The sequence below is a fragment of the Protopterus annectens genome, chromosome 4.part0, assembly GCF_019279795.1.
Source record: "Protopterus annectens isolate FY-2018-M chromosome 4.part0, PAN1.0, whole genome shotgun sequence".
Lineage (NCBI taxonomy): Eukaryota > Metazoa > Chordata > Ceratodontiformes > Protopteridae > Protopterus > Protopterus annectens.
This window is the reverse complement of record NC_056733.1, coordinates 1130862800-1130879557: the sequence shown is the minus strand read 5'-3', so window position 1 is coordinate 1130879557 and position 16758 is coordinate 1130862800.

The window sequence follows — 16758 nt, the reverse complement described above, 5'->3', positions numbered from 1 at the left end:
GCCTGTTCTCTAAAGTGTTCAACTGCAATTTTTCTGTTGCATTTATTACTGCTTGTTTATAGCCTGTCTAAATTGTTGTGTTATTCTTAAGTGTTATTCTAAGCTCTTAGTTTTGGTTTAAACACCTGGGCTTTAGGCCTATCCCTTAGCTCTCCCTGGCCTTTCTCCCTAAGATTCTGATAAATATGGATGGACAATGTCCTACAGTTTCTCCTGCTAGTCTGGTTGACATGGGCATCCTGAGACAGTGTAGCAACTGCCTCATGTACATGGATAACCATCTACTACGACCACCTAAGATTACAATTTGTGAAAGATGCAGTTACTTTAGGAACCTAGAGTTCAAGCTCTCTCCCCCTCAAGCCAGTATATCTGGCACCGAAAAGGCTGTCAACACAATCACTACACCTCAAACACCACCCACACCTGCACAACACACACCTACATATGCAGAAGTCCTCCACATAAACATACCCAAACAAAGGAGACCTCCGAGGCAAAAACACACGCAATCTCCACAGCCCTCCACACCGCATACCACGCATAGTCCACACACTTTGCCTCACTGCCACTAAGGCATCACCATAATCCCAACATATTAGTAACAGGAGACTCCATTGTGAGACACACAGATGTGCCTCTCACCAGGTTGGATAAGGAGAATGTCATGGTTAGTTGTCTGTCAGGTACCAGAATCTGTCATATCACATATGCACTCAAGTCTCTCAACAACAGTTACTGTTATGACTCTATCATAGTCCATGTTGGCATGAATGACTTGAGATGTACCTCTCTGGACTATATGAAGAGAGACATGATTGAGCTTGCTAATTATGTGTCCCAGGCAAGTAGGTCCCTAGCCTTAAGCAGCATTCTGCCATCACCCAGAATGATGCCTCAGTACAAACAGAAAATTAATTACTTTAACAATTGGCTTAGTTTCTGGTGTCATTCCAGGGGGATCCAGTACCTGACAGCCTGGGAAGATATGATCAACAGACCATGATGCTTTGCCTGAGATGGCCTACATCTGTTTCATCTGGGCTTCAGGCTTCGTCTCTTGCCTACCCTATAGTGTCTTTTTTACGAAACGTGATGAGGTTAAAACTACCAACGTAAAAATGTCAACAAAATACAAATTAAGGATCATGCTGCTAAATGCTAGGAGTCTAAACATGACACTGCACTCATTGCAAGCATTCATAACCCTGGAAAATGCTGACATTCGTGCAGTCACAGAAACCTGGTTCAAAGCTGCTGAGAACACCCCAGTCTTACCTGGTTACTCATCCTATCATACATTCAGACCCCAAACTGTGGGCACAAGAGCCAAAGGAGGTGGAGTTTCAATATACATTAAAGACATACATACCTCCAGGCTGGTCAAACAGTATGACGCACAGGAGACACTCCAGGTGCAGTTAACCATTGACAAGGACCTCATTCAAATCATACCTAGCTACTGGCCCCTAAATCTGACTCAAGATGCCCAATCTGCCTATTTGGACCCGTTTGAACATATCAAGATTCAACCCCTTGCACTTCAAATAGCCTAATCACTTTGCACTTCAACATGTTTTTGTAGCAATTATTGTAGCACACCTAAGTGCCATCAGCACTAGTCATTCTTCATGGAAATAGCCCCACTACTTAATAGTTATGACCACCTCATCATGGCATGATTAAAGGGCAATTCTCTGTGCTCTGTCCTATTAACCTGGTGCACTTGGTAATTCTGAGGCAGTGCAGCAACTGCCTCATGTACACAGACAACCCTCTCCTCTTACCTCCCAACACTCAGACTTGTGAGAGATACACTTATATCACCAAATTGGAAGCTATGCACTCTTCAGCCAAGACCGGACTAACTAGTCAAGAGGAGAAGGTCAACACCTGCACCACACCACATGGAACATATTGACCTCCAGAATACCCACTATCACAGCTCTCACATAAAAACACAAACCACACACTTGTTGGAGGCTCTCAATCTAAATTTACCAAAACAGCAGAGACCTCCAAGACAGAAACACACTCGACCACCACAACACAGCATAAACCACAGGACACATAGCTCACCTTCACAGTGTGCCCCTCAATCTAAGCCCCTAAGACTAAACACCTTGCCTAATACACTAATCATAGGTGACTCAGTAGTGAGGCACACAGATGAACCACTCACTAGGTTGAATAAGGAAAAGGTAACAGCTGACTATCTGGTGCCAGAATCCGACACATAACACACACACACACTCAGGTCACTACACAACAATTACAATTATGACTCTGTAATTGTCCATGTGGGTGTAGATAACCTGAGATGCACCTCCCTGGACTACATGAAAAGAGACTTGGTGGTGCTTTCAGATTATATGGCCCAGGTAGGTATGACACTAGCCCTGAGCCGTATCCTATTGTCACCCAGAATGATACCGTAGTACAAACAAAAAGTGATTGACTACAGCAATTGGCTAAGTTTCTGGTGTCATTCTAAGGAGATCCAGTATCTGTCTTCTTGGGATGACATGACTGACAGACCTTCATGCTTTGCCAGAGATGGCCTGCATCTGTCACCTCTGTATTTCTGGGTACTGGCTAGGCTCTTGCCACCTCATAGTGCCATTTTTAGGTGGTTTTCCAAAGACCAAATTAACACTGTAACAGCTATAAATAAATGCAATCTGAGGGTCATGCTGCTTAATGCTAGAAGTCTAAATCTCAAGATACACTTGCTCGAAGCACTCCTCAAAATGGAGAATATCGACATTTGTGCTGTAACAGAGACCAGGTTTAAAGCAGTAGAAAGCAACCCTGCGCTACCAGGCTATAACTCATTCCATACCTTTCAGCCCCGAAACATAGACTGAAGCTCCAAATGCGGTGGTGTCTCCATATTCATAAAGGATATGCACACCTCCAGACTAGTAGCCTAGCATAACACCTCTGAGATATTTCAGGTACAACTAACATTGGGTAAAATGGCGATCCAGGTTATAACCTGCTATAAGTCCCCAACCATGTCCCTAGACTCTCACTCACTCCATGTTCCTAAGCACCTTGGAATCTATCAAGGTCCAACCCAACACTCTCTTACTAGGAGACTTCAACTACCCCTCCATCAACTGGGAAAAATACTCAAGCACCAATACACTGACCCAACGCTTCATGGAATTCATCACTTCCAATGCCATAGGCCAGCTCATTCTGACTTCCACTAGAGGAAGCAACATCCTTGATATGGGCGACCATTGCCCTACACCAATAGTCAATCCCTCTCTGGTCAGATGCGACCATAAATTAATCCCCATGGAAATCCACATCTCACCCACACACCCCAGCAAGGGTAACCACCTTGAAAAACTTATCCAAAGCTGACTTTGGACTCCTAAAAATAGAGGTGGCTAACTTCACGGTACCCATGCCAATGGAAAATAGCTGCATGATTGCAGAATCATACACCAATGCACTGTATTAGCATGTAGACAAATACATGGAACTAACCATACCCAACAGAACCAAGATGTTCTTAAAAAAGGAAGCTAATCTGGTGGTCCCCTGCCATTAATAAACTCTACAACAGAAGAAAGAAGCTGTTGCAGGAAAAGGTGAAGTCCCAAGACTGGAAAAAAACCCTTATTAGCCTCAGCAAAAAGTTGAGATTAATCATCAAATCCTCTAAAGCCAGCTATCAAGGCAGGCAGACACTAAAAACAATCACAGAGCCTTCTATATCTATATCAGGAACCTCCATGGCAATACCCAGATTTGCTCTGAGATACTGCACAATGGTACCTCCTATACTCAGCCAACAGATATTGCCAACATACTGGCTGACAGATTCAATGCGAACTCACCAAACTAGGCATCAACTCCTATATCACTAGGTGGATTGCAAATTGGATCACAGATAGAACACACAGTGTGAAAGTAGTGGACTCCAAGTCAGACTGCCGATGAGTCATGAGTGGAGTCCCACAAGGATCGATCTTGGGTCCTCTCCTGTTCGGTATCTACTTCTCAGAAGTCCAGGATAACACAAAGGGACTCTGTCTGATCAAGTTCACAGATGACTGCAAGCTGGGAGCCATTATTAACTCCCCAAGTGATGCAGACGTCTTACAGAAAGGCCTCACTGAGACCAATGACAGGTGTCAAAACCATGGCCTTAAGCTCAACCCAAAAAACGCGTCATCATCCCCTTTGGTAAAAACTCAGTTCCCACTAATTACCACATCAATGGGAGTCCACTGAATACTGAAGGTGTTATAAGAGAACTGGGGACGCAGGTTGACAGCAACCTCTTCTTCGACCACCACATTGCCACTGTGGTCAGAAAGTCCTTCTATGTAGCACATCTCATTACCAAGGGTTTTGCATCCAGGAGGAAAGAGGTCATCATCTCTCTCTCTACTCTTCCCTCATTAGGCCAGTCATCGAGTATAATGCCCTATTTGGCATGTACCTCACTAGACATCTGCAACAGCTGTAGAGGCCAAGAAGTACCTCACAAAGAGGATCATAGGCATTAAACACATGTCCTACATGACAGACTCAAAAGACTCCAACTTTTCTCTCTCTCATATCACCTATTTAGAGGTGATCTCTGCTTGGCTTACAAAGCCAAGTCTGACCCTGCTCTGTTAGAAATGCTATATCTAAAGAAATCCCAATCCCTCTGCACCACACGTTCCAGAGACCTCAACCTTATTACCACAATCAACAGAACATGCTGGAGGGACAGGTTCCTCACCCAGAGACTGCCCATGCTCTGGAATAGACTTTTCATTAATGTCAAGCAGAGCACCTTTCTGACCCTCTTCAAAAAAATAATGAGGATTGGATGGGTAATAGAAAGTTCACCAAGGAGATCACTCCAGTGGCTCTACTTGATAGAGGCACTGGGAACTAACATCAGGTGACACGATGCCAGGGCACTTATATGGGCTAGGCTTGTAAAGGCTCCAGGGCCATTAGCCTAGTACATACATATGAAACTATGAACCTTTACCTTGATCCTGTCTGACTTTAACTTCCCAAACATAGATTGGAAGAACTACTCATGCCAGAACACAAATGCCCAGAGATTCCTTGATTTTGTCAATCCAAATACCTTGGAACAGCTAATCAATACCCCCACAAGAGGTGATAATATCTTGGACTTGGTATTAATCAACATGAGTAACCACAGCAGCATCCCTATAGTATCATCCTCCCTGGAAAGATCCGACCACAAAGCAGTCAATTTTGAAGTCGCCATCTCCCCCAACCCCCAGCTAGGATCAGACATAAAAACTTCTCCAAAGCTGATTACATCCTCCTGAGGGATGGTGTAAATAGCTTCACAGCCCCCTCCCCCTCTGTAGAAACTGGCACCAATATCCACAACTACACCAAAGCACTATACAAGCATTAAATAGATGCATGGAATCAGGAATACATGACAGGACTAAATCATTCTCTGCAAGGAAGAGTAAACCTGTCTGGTGGACATCTGCAATAAATAAACTCTAAAACAGAAGGAAAAATTGCTGTCCAAGACCAAGAAGGAGCAGGTGCCCAATTGGAAGGAATGTCTCCTTAGGGTGAGCAAGCAAATAAGAGCACTAGTGAAATCCTCCAAAGCAAACTTTGAGTCCAAATTGGCCATCTCTACTAGAGACAATCATAAGGCCTTTTTCACATATGTCCACAACCCCTAAGGAAGCACCCAGATCTGTTCATAACTGGTGGTCAAGGACACCACATATACAAATGGTGTAGATATAGCAAACTTGCTGGCTGACAGATTCAGTGAAAACTTTACCCCTTTGTCCCCACCATCAATAAATCAGGGCATCCCCATTACCTGCCCTCTTCCCCTTATATGTAGGGAACAGGTCACCACTGCTCTCTCTAAGGAAAAAAATACAGCCTCCATGGGATCCGATAACATCCCAGGTTGCATCCTACATGAACTCAGGCAGGAGCTTGCAGCACCATTAGGAACCCTATTCAACCAAAGCCCGAGTACTGGCTTCATCCCAGCTGAGTGGAGGACAGCCACTGTCATTCCTTTACACAAACATGGTCCGTCCACTGATCTGGGAAATTATAGACCCATCAGCCTAACTAGCCTGATCTGCAAGGCCATGGAATGGATTATCATGGACCTCATTAACAAGGACATTGGCAACCTCCAACCACTTGATTTCACACAGTTTGGCTTCATCAAAGGGAGGTCATGTCTGCTAAATTTGGTCGACTTCTTTGAGACAGTCAACAAAGCCATGGAGGAGGGGAAGACATTGCACACCATCTACCTTGATCTGGCTAAAGCCTTTGACACTATTTCCCTCTCGGGCATAACAGACAAACTCTCTCAACTAGGTATCAATCCATATGTTACCAGATGGGTATCAAACTGTCTTACTGATAGAACCCATGTAGTCAAAATAGGGGAAGCCACCTCAAACAGTAGACCCGTAACAAGTGGCATATCCCAGGGTTCAGTCTTGGGGCCTCTGTTATTTGGGATATACTTTTCTGAGGTGCAGGCCAAAACCAGTGGGCTATGGCTGACGAAGTGTGCACGTGACTGCAAGCTGGGTGTTGTCATCATTTCCACTAGTGATGTGGACATCCTCCAACAGGGTCTCACTCAGACAAATGACTGGTGCCAGAAACATGGCCTCAAGCTGAATACCAAAAAAAGCATCATCATCCCCTTTGGGGACAGTGTCGTCCCCACAAATTATCACATTAATAACAATGGCCTAAACATGCAATCAGTGATGAGGGATTTGGGCACCCAGGTTGACTGCAACCTGACTTTTGTCCACCATGTTGCTTTCGTTGTAAGGAAAGCCTTCTACATGGCCAACCTCATAAGTAAGGGTATCTCATTCAGGAACAAGGAGGTCATAACATCCCCTGTATTTTTCTCTTATAAGGCCCATTATTGAGTAGAACACCCCTTTCGGCATGTACCTCACAAAACACATGCAACAGCTGGACAGACCACAGAGGTTTCTCACCAGGAGAATCTAGGGCCTCAAACATCTACCATACACAGATAGGCTAAAAGCCATATTCCTCTACTCAGTTTCATACAGAAGCCTCCGAGGTGACCTCTGTCTGGAATATAAGGTGATCATGGACCCCACCTTAATGGGATTGCTGCATATCCGCAAGTCAAGTTCCAATCCAGTAACATGCATGCTCGGCCTTAACCTGATCTGTGACATCAAGACTTGTTGTCAGGACAGATTTGTGTCACAGAGACTCCCCCATCTATGGAAAAGACTCCCTCTCCACATCTAGCAGAGTACCTATTTAGCACTTTTTAAGTGCAACTTGGATAACTGGATGGGAAACAGAAAATATACCTCTGGGTTTCAACCCGTGTCCCTGTTGGACAGGGGCATCAGGTGCTGATTTGCCTGAACATGGGCTAAACTTTTGGCTAGGCTTATAAGGGCCTCAAGGCCTATGATCCTATGATCCTATGGAAAAAAAAGCAAATAGCTCTCTGACCAGTCAAGCAGTCACTTAAGGTCTTCCTGTGACAGACCAGGATACTTTCTATTGCAACTAGAAATGCAGTCCCCGGCCTTCTTAATTTAAACAACACACTACAGCTAGCCCAAAGTGAATTCAAACACACACTTGTAAAATGGCCACAGTGCAGAAAAACAAAACAAAAAAAAAGAGCAAGGTCTGTGAAAAGCAATGGCACTTTACAATAAAGTGCAGAAAAACAGTCCTAACTACTTTGCCAAGGATAGCCTCCACCTATCTCCCCACAAGGCGTTTGTATATCGGCTAAATTCTTGTCCACCCCATAGTGCTCTTTTAGTCAGTGTCAGTCTCTTAGAGCTTCCAACATAACAAAACATGATAACATAAAAGTATTGCTACTCAACACTAGAAGCCTAATAAAAATCTCCACTCTCTATTAGCCCTTCTTACCCTGGAACTCATTGATATATGCATCTTCATGGAGACTTAGTTCGTGACCAGAAAGAGCACTCCATCAGGGCACAATTCTACTGCCTACCACATATTCAGGCCCACTGCACTAGAAGAAGCTACTAAGGAGGTTAGATACCTCAGAGACAGTCTTGGACTTGCACTCACATAGCAAGGCTTTAAGTGAGACAGTTTGATTAGTCAAATGGTTATTTGGGGACTCTGTATTCTTAAAAAAATGTCACCTCCACACTCGTTACTCCAGATAATGACCTAAAACTCTTTCATGTCTGACTTGCTATCAACAAAATCCTTATCATATCATAGCTAACTGTAGGACTCCTCAGCCTTAATGGTATGGAATCCCTATGCATTAAGACAAACACCATTCTCCTAGGTGATTTCAAGTAGACCTTTATCATCTGATAATATACACATCCTCAAATACATATGGGCAGAAATTTCTGGACTTCATCAACACAAACTCAGTGGATCAGTTACTTCACACTCCAACCAGGATGATAAAATCTTGGACTTGGTCCTTACCAGTGTGGGACACCTTTGCTCCCCACCAATTTTAACCTCCTCACTGGTTACATTAGACCACATATTAGCCACATTCACCACGACATATACCATAACACTGAAGCTGGAAGCTTTACTCAAATACCTCTGTATTCATGGATTATGATAAAGCTATCTACTGAAACTTGGCTAAGTTCAAAAATCCCCTTCCACCTTGATGACCCCACTTCTTCTGCAGCATCCTTTACTTCCAAATTCTATGTATGTGTAAATAGTTGCATAGATGCAGATGTTTTCCTTTGAAGTAAATGCAATACCAAATTTAAAATAAATCCATGTGGTGGAACCCAAATGTAAACAGGCTTTATAATAAAAGAAAAAAACTCATTGCATGCAAAAAGAAGTTTAACTTCCATGATGCCAAATCTGCTTTTGCTAAACTTAAAAGAGAACTCCAGACCACTATCAAATATACCAAAGCCAGACAGGAGGTAAAAATAGCCACCTGGGCAAAGTATAACCACAAATCTTTTTTAAAACTATATTAGAAACCTCAGAAACAACTTCCAGCACTGTGCAGAGATAATAGTAAATGACACCAAATAGTCAGATGTAGAGGATGTAGCCAATCTATTGGAGCTCAACTCCTTCCTTTATTTTCAAAGAGCACATACCTGTATCTATACTCCTCCTGAAATAAATCTCCCAAGCCCTCAAGGCACTAACCAAGTCATGTACACTACTGCTATGAGACCGGATAACATACTGGGCTGCCTACTGGCAACCTGAAACAGGAATTGTCAGACCCCCTTCAAATGTTATTCAGTATCAGCCTTGAAACAAGCTTTGTGCTGGATGAATGTAGGTCAAAAACAGTCATCTCCTTGATCAAAGGTGGGTGTCAAAGGACCTGAGTAATTACAGAGCCATAAGCCTGACCACCCTCATCTGTAAGGCTATGGAAAGGATCATTATGGTGTTAATAAATAAGGACATGGGAACATACAACTCTCGATCCATGCTAGTTCAGATTCATCAAGAGCAGATCCTGCCCACTTACCTTGGTTGACTTCTTCAAGGAAGTTACTGTAAAAATGAATGAGGGCAAATAATCACCCACTACATATCTAGACCTCCCAAAAGTGTTTGACACCACCCCTCACTTGGATATTGTAAATGAACTCTCCCAGCTAAATGTAAATCCCTGTGTAACCCATTGGATAGCTAATTGACCCACAAACAGAGCCCATAAAATTAGGGTGAGTGGTTTTGCATTCCCCAATAGATATGTCACTAGAGATGTACTCTAGAATTCAGTCCTTGGGCCAATCCTCTTTTGCATTTAGTTCTCAGAGGTCAAAGTTAATGTTCAGGGTTTATGGCTGACAAGTTTGCAGATGATTGCAAAGTTGGTGCTTTTCCTAGAGCAAACCAAGATGCTCCAAGAAAGCCTTTCCCAAATAAATAGCTGGTGTCAAAGCCATGGACTAAAACTAAATGTCAAGAAATGTATAATAGCATCATTCAGCAAGCGTGACTTCTTTATATCTAATACATCAACAGCACTCCCCTGAAAGTTGATCCCGTAGTCTGTGTCAGACAACAAAGTATTCTTTGATCACCACATATCCACTATTGTAAGGAAGTCCTTTTTCATTGCACAGCTACAGCATCCAGATCAAAGGATGAAATCATTCCACTGTACTCTGCTGATCTCCATTAGGCTGATCATCGAGCATAACACACCTTTTGGTGTGTACCTGTTAATATTTGTCACAACTGGAAAGACCGACCACAACACTGTCTCACTAAAAAAAAAAAAAAGCAAGGGCCTAAATAATAAAAACTATGCAGATCATTTGAAAGTTTTGTCCCTTCTTGGTATCATACAGGCTGCTAAGAGGCGATCTTTGTCTTGATCATAGAGCCTTAATAGACCTTATCCTTTCTGACCTATTGCAAACTTGCAAGTCCAGTGGTGACAATTACACCCATTTAAGGGATCTCAGTCTCTTTTGTAATATAAATAGGACATGTTGTATGGATAGATATATATCACAGACAATACCATTTGTATGGAACCATCTTCCACTCCACATCAAGCAAAGCACTTCTGTTACTCTATTCACGTGTAGTTTGGCTGAATATTTTGGAAAATGCAAACTCACCTTTGGTTTAGCACCCATGTCCCTCATGGAAAGGGGCAACAAGTAAATGTTCAAACATATTCTTGGTCTGCCCACCTCATATGCAAAACACAAAGCAACCAAACCACTATGGGAATGTAAGGCTAGGCTTCTTAAGATCATCAAACATGACTTGGCTAATAAGTACCTGTGAACCTGTGAACCTGTGAACCCTGAAGTCATAGTTCTAGATTCCTTGCTGTGCCATCTTAGTGCTTTTTAACAACCCTTTGATTCATTCATGGCCTGAATGGAAACCATGACTAAGTAAAGAAATTCAGTGTTATTTTTTTTTCTTTCAAGGAAACATATGTTGTGTCTAAAGCTTGATGTTCAAAGGTAACAAAATACTAGCTCCCAGTAAACTGAGATGACAAATGTGTCTAAAGATGTAGAAATCCTAATGGAAAGAAGTCTCTGCCTGTCTACCCTCCAAAACAAGATTGTTCTTTTATGTACCCCTCTGCTGTTATACTGGTGTGAAAGTAAAACAATTGGCCACAGACATACATTATACAACTGTGGGTCTGGGGGAGGAAACACCTGGATAAAACCAACAGGGACAGGAAGTACATGCCACCTTCATAAAGAAGGAATCACAGCCATAAACTCAACCACAGAATCAATGTTACCTGTTGAGACACTGTGCCAGTGATCAGTTGGTTTCACATACATCCTGCTCAGACCAGTGCAGATAGTGACCTATTGTGTACCATCAATGCTGTTTGTGAAGGAAAGTTAATAAAGAAAGTTTGGCCAACTGGCTACTTTTTGATACACTGCAATCCTTCCCCAACACGCATATAGTCATTTTCATCACAGACATCCCCAAAAACCCATCAGTTATAGCAATTTATTCACTGTGCACATCTCAGATATTGACTGCGTTAAAAAAAACAAGCTACAGTAAAGTATTCCAGCTGGCTTTATATAAATGTATGCTGGTTCTGCAAAGCCAGAATAATCACTCCTTAACTTTGCCAAATGACAGCAGATCCTGTCATTTGCATTCACCATCAGTTCCCTGTACTCAACAATTGGCTGCAATAATTTATATTATACCATGTAGACACACAAGCCCTCAGCTATTAAAAAAAATTATATGGATGTGTACACTTCAGATGTTTGATTGGGGTCGAATGAATGAATAGATATTCAAATAGTAAATACTGCTGTCAAAACCATACAGTATGCAACTTCTTGCAAACCCCCTGCATCTAGACAGACACACACACACACACACACACACACACACACACCCACACACACACACACACACACACACACACACACACACACACACACACACACACGACCATGAATTACAGTTGTTTATTTGACTGACTGTACACCTCCGAAGTTTGACTGTGATAAAATTAATGAATACGTGAACATATAACTGCTACAAAAGAATATATCTTCTCAGCTCACTGCTTTCAGAATATACTGCACCACCCTCACACATACCTTTTAGCTTAATAATCAAGCAAAAAGTTAAAAAATAATGAGGGTCAAACGACCAAAATCATCGGCAGACATTGCCTTTATATAAGTAGAACATTGCTAGAATAATGTGCTCTGCATTAGCATGCTTTTTGTGAATGCTATTAAGTCTGAAGCTCAAACATCTGTCATTATTTAGTGACTATAGTCCTCCCTAATTTGCACGAAAAACATACAAGGAACAGATCAGATATGAGCAAAATCAAGAAATGTTGAGAACATCTCTGCCCCGTACACACATACAAACATACATAACTTACAAACGCATGCATGCATGTATGCGCAATCATCAGTTATAGCCACTGCTATGACTATGTCTGCTTCAGAAGTTTGTGATCAAATGAATTTATTTATTTATTTATTATTTATTTATTTATTCCAGTTTGGTGACCGAGGAGGTCCACTGGGCTCAAGAGCCGTTTTCAGTGGAGGCCCGGGGAGAAAAGCTCCACAATACAAAGTTACATCACATAATGAATTACAAAGAAAAATATTTGCATTGCAATCAACAGGTAGTATTACAAAAAACAACAGGTAGAATTGCAGTCGAATAGGTATCATGCAATAAAGCAACTAAGATATTAAAGAAATTGTCCAGAAGGATGAGAGGCATAGAACATAAGGCTGGATGTTGATAATAGTTACATTTATAATCTAGGTCTATGAGAGAAATTAGAAAGGTATGAAGGTTAGCCAGGAGAGAAGGAGGAGGGGAGCTTGGGAGGTATGGGATGAAGAGCGCAGTTACATTTTCTGTGAAGAAACAGATAAGAATGAAGTTGTGTTTTGAAGGTGTGTGGATTATCACAGGTCCTCAGTGTAGAGGGCAGGGCATTCCATTTTTTAGCTAGGGAAAAGGAGAGTAGAAGCTGACCAGCTGGGCACTTGGGTGTGTGGAAGGTAATAAGGTTTTGGTGAGTAGATCTAAGGGGTCTGAGGGGGGTATATGGTTGAAGAATATGAGATAGTGCGGGGCAGCTGGTGGGTTGAAATAATAATTTGTGGGCTGAGACAATTTGGAGGACGTCAAGTTGATTGGGGAGTTCAAGCCAATTTAAAGTTTGTAGGGAGGTGAAGTGATGAGAGAAGGAATTTGCCTTGGTGGCAAATACATAAGCAGCTGCCACACAGAAATGGATCTTTTCATCTCACAGCTGTCAGAATGCATTGTTCAACCCCCCCCCCCCATACTTCTCAATTTCTTATATCAAGAATCAAGGAGAAAGCTATAAATTAAAGGGGACAGAGGACCAAAATCAGGGACAGATAGTAATGTTATGTGTTTTATGCTTAAAAAATTGATAGAATAATAGGCTTTGAATTACTGTACTCTTAACGAAGGCTGCTAAGTCTGAAGTTCAAATGTTCATCATTATATAGTGACTGCAGTCCTCATTGATTTGCCAGACAAACCACAAATGTTATAAGGAATTGACCAAAATATGGGGTATGAACAAACACATTCTGTGAAATCAGAGACACCTGAGAGCATCTCTGTCATACACACACACACACACACACACACACACACACACACACACACACACACACACACACACACACATGCGCACACACGCGTGTGCGCGTGGCGTGCAGAAGCACATGTGACCACCAACAGTTGCAGCCACTTATATGACTGGACACCCCAAAAGATTGACTTTGATCAAAAGAATGAATAAATACATAAATTAACTGCTGCACAGAAATATGTCTTTTCAGATCATTGTTGTTAAATTTCAGACTGCAATATACTGTAGCTCCCCCTTCCACATACCTGTCAGCCTCCCAGCAAGCTAAAAAAATTATGGGTGACAAAGTAATAAAATCAAGGATAAATATTGGCCTTATAAGCTTAGAAAGCTGTTACAGTAACAGGCTTTGCTTTAGTTTGATTTTTCTGTCTGAAATCCAATGTCTGTCATTAAATAATAACTGCATTACTCACTGATTAGGCATAAAACACAAACTTTCCAAGGAACAGTTACATTTCAGTGATAAGCCACCCACAACCCCTTTTTCCTGTGTTTACACATGGGTTCGGGGTGTCACTTCAACAGTGACAATCATCTAGAGCCAAGGTTTATACTGCCAGGTGACTAGCCCTGCTATGGTAGTTCATCTACACCACTCACTCACATGCACACCTATGGCCAATTTAGAGTGTCCAGTCCACATACTGCATGTCTTTGGAATTGGGGAGGAAACCGGACCCCCTGGGAGAAACCCATGTGAACACAGTGAGGGCATGCAGAGTCAGCACAGAAGGCAACCCAGCCAAGAATCGAACTGGGGAACCTCTTGATGTGAGGTGACAATTGCGCAACTTTGCCACCCTTTCTATTCGTTATATATATCTTTCACTTTCAGTGTCAGGCAGTCACCTGAGACGGCCGGATTCCATAGAAATATCTCCTCACAGCTTCATACAGCAATCCAATGAGCCACATTTTTGTATTGATTCCACATCCTGCAGAAGCAGGGAGAGCTGTAATAAGGCATGGTCTTCTTATTCCAAGTGTGGAGTAAGTGTAGTGCTGGGCGGTTTTGAAAACAGCCTCACAAGCGGAGATAGCAGATATTTTTTTTCTTTTCAGTGGACATCAGAAGGTCTGAGAACTCTGCATATACATGGAATTCCCGTCTCTGTAACAGTAATAACAACAGTAATGGTGGAGGTAGCACAGTAAACCTACCATTGTGTAATAGAAGAAAATGAAAAAAGAAAATTAGAAAATAAACTTTTTCTTTAATTTTTTTTATTGGGGCAGCAACCAGCACCACAAACCACCCATGATTATGACACCCTGCATCTAACCAGAAATATGTTATGTAGTATAATTCAGGCAACTGAAACTCACCATTCTGTTTTTAGAAGAAAGCCCATTAATGGAATTGTTGAGCTTGGGTCTCTGCTGTGATCCCATTTTGAGCAAGCAAACATTACTTTCTCATAGTTCTTGTAGTCTGCTACTTCCATGGCCATGAAGACTGACAGACATTGACCATTAGGCTTGGTGCTGTACTTGCTGGCTGTTGATGTACTCAAAATCAGCTATGAAAACCTCTTGGCCTTCCATGCTGGCCAGTGGCTTCAGTGGAGGCATGGAACTTGATGTATCAATAGATTTCATGACCATTACACTTTCCTTGGTAACAGTAGTGGTCATTTTGAGGAGTTGCTCCTCAGCGGGTGCTTTTGTCAGCAATACAGGTTCTGGTGGTGTCTACAATGAACGCGATAAAAGTTTTTGGAAATGGACACAGCACAAGAACTAACAATATGTATGCACTTCTGCAAATACAGTACAAACCTCCCGATATAGAGCTAGAAGCCAGGTATACTCACTCTCTGTCTGACTGCAGCATGAATTCCTAAACAGCAGGTGGAAAGAGATGAACTTAATTTTAGTAATCATGGTGTACCTCAAATAATATACCACTTGAACACATTGAAAGATTGTTCAGTACCACAAACAAGACAAGAAACGTATTTCTGTAGGAAAATTTTATTTAGATGGTAGCAACAATTTAAACTAGGACATTAAGAAAATGTTTTAAATGGAAGTTCATGCCTGTTGCATCCACCAATGTGGATGATTTAAGCAACTGATGAGGAAGTTGTAGCTTTATAAATATGTTTATTCTAAAAAATGAGATCTTAAAGGCAAGGTTGACCAAAACAAAGCAACGTCTGTGATCCAAACAAAAGTGATGTCTACAAGACCTTGTAGACACTTGGGTGCTGAACACAAAAAAAAAAACAAATATAAAGTCACTGGCTGTGGTCTACTTCTAGGTGATATGATACTAGAATTTTCTTCTGGCAAAGAGTCCTTGGTAAAGATGTCTTTTTTCAACAAACAGTAGCCTGGGCCCTTAGTTCTTTCTTAATAGCTCCAGACTGTTTTGTTTCCTGTCTTACTTCTGAAGCAAGCTATGCAACCCCTTCATTTTAAACACCTTTCGCTGACACCTGTCCTTACTTGCCAATGATAACCTGAGCTCCCTTTAATGTTTGTTTGTCTTTCGGCTTTTTCCCGGTAAGGGGTCGCCACAGCATAACTCTGGTCCGCTAATGATTAGCAGTAGATTTTTTACGCCAAGGTGCCAGCTTGATGCCCAACCTTCAACGAAGGCACGCCCATGTACGCATGCATGTCTTTCGAACACTACCCAACCGCAGGGAGGACATGCAGACTCCACACAGAAGGCACTCCCAAGCCAAGCCGAGAATCGAACGGGAGAACCTCTTGCTGTGAGGTAACAACGCTACTGCCGTACCACCGCAACACACTTTGAGCTCCCTTTAATGAAATATCTATTCCACGTTCAAACAATGTAGAAAACTACAAGTGCAATTCATGAGAATAAACAGACACTTTATTTTATTCATATTTACTCCAGTCAGTTAATCTGATGTTTATTCGATTGCTGGGTCTGTTACATTGAAATGTTCTGCTATTGATCGTTTTGTGCTTTTGTTATCAGCATCATCCTGTTAAATGCACTATTGTGCAGTCTCAGAATTAGTATATTTAGAGGTTTTTGTTTCCTTTTTTTCTTTGCAACACAGTACATTTATAGTTGCAGGGATACA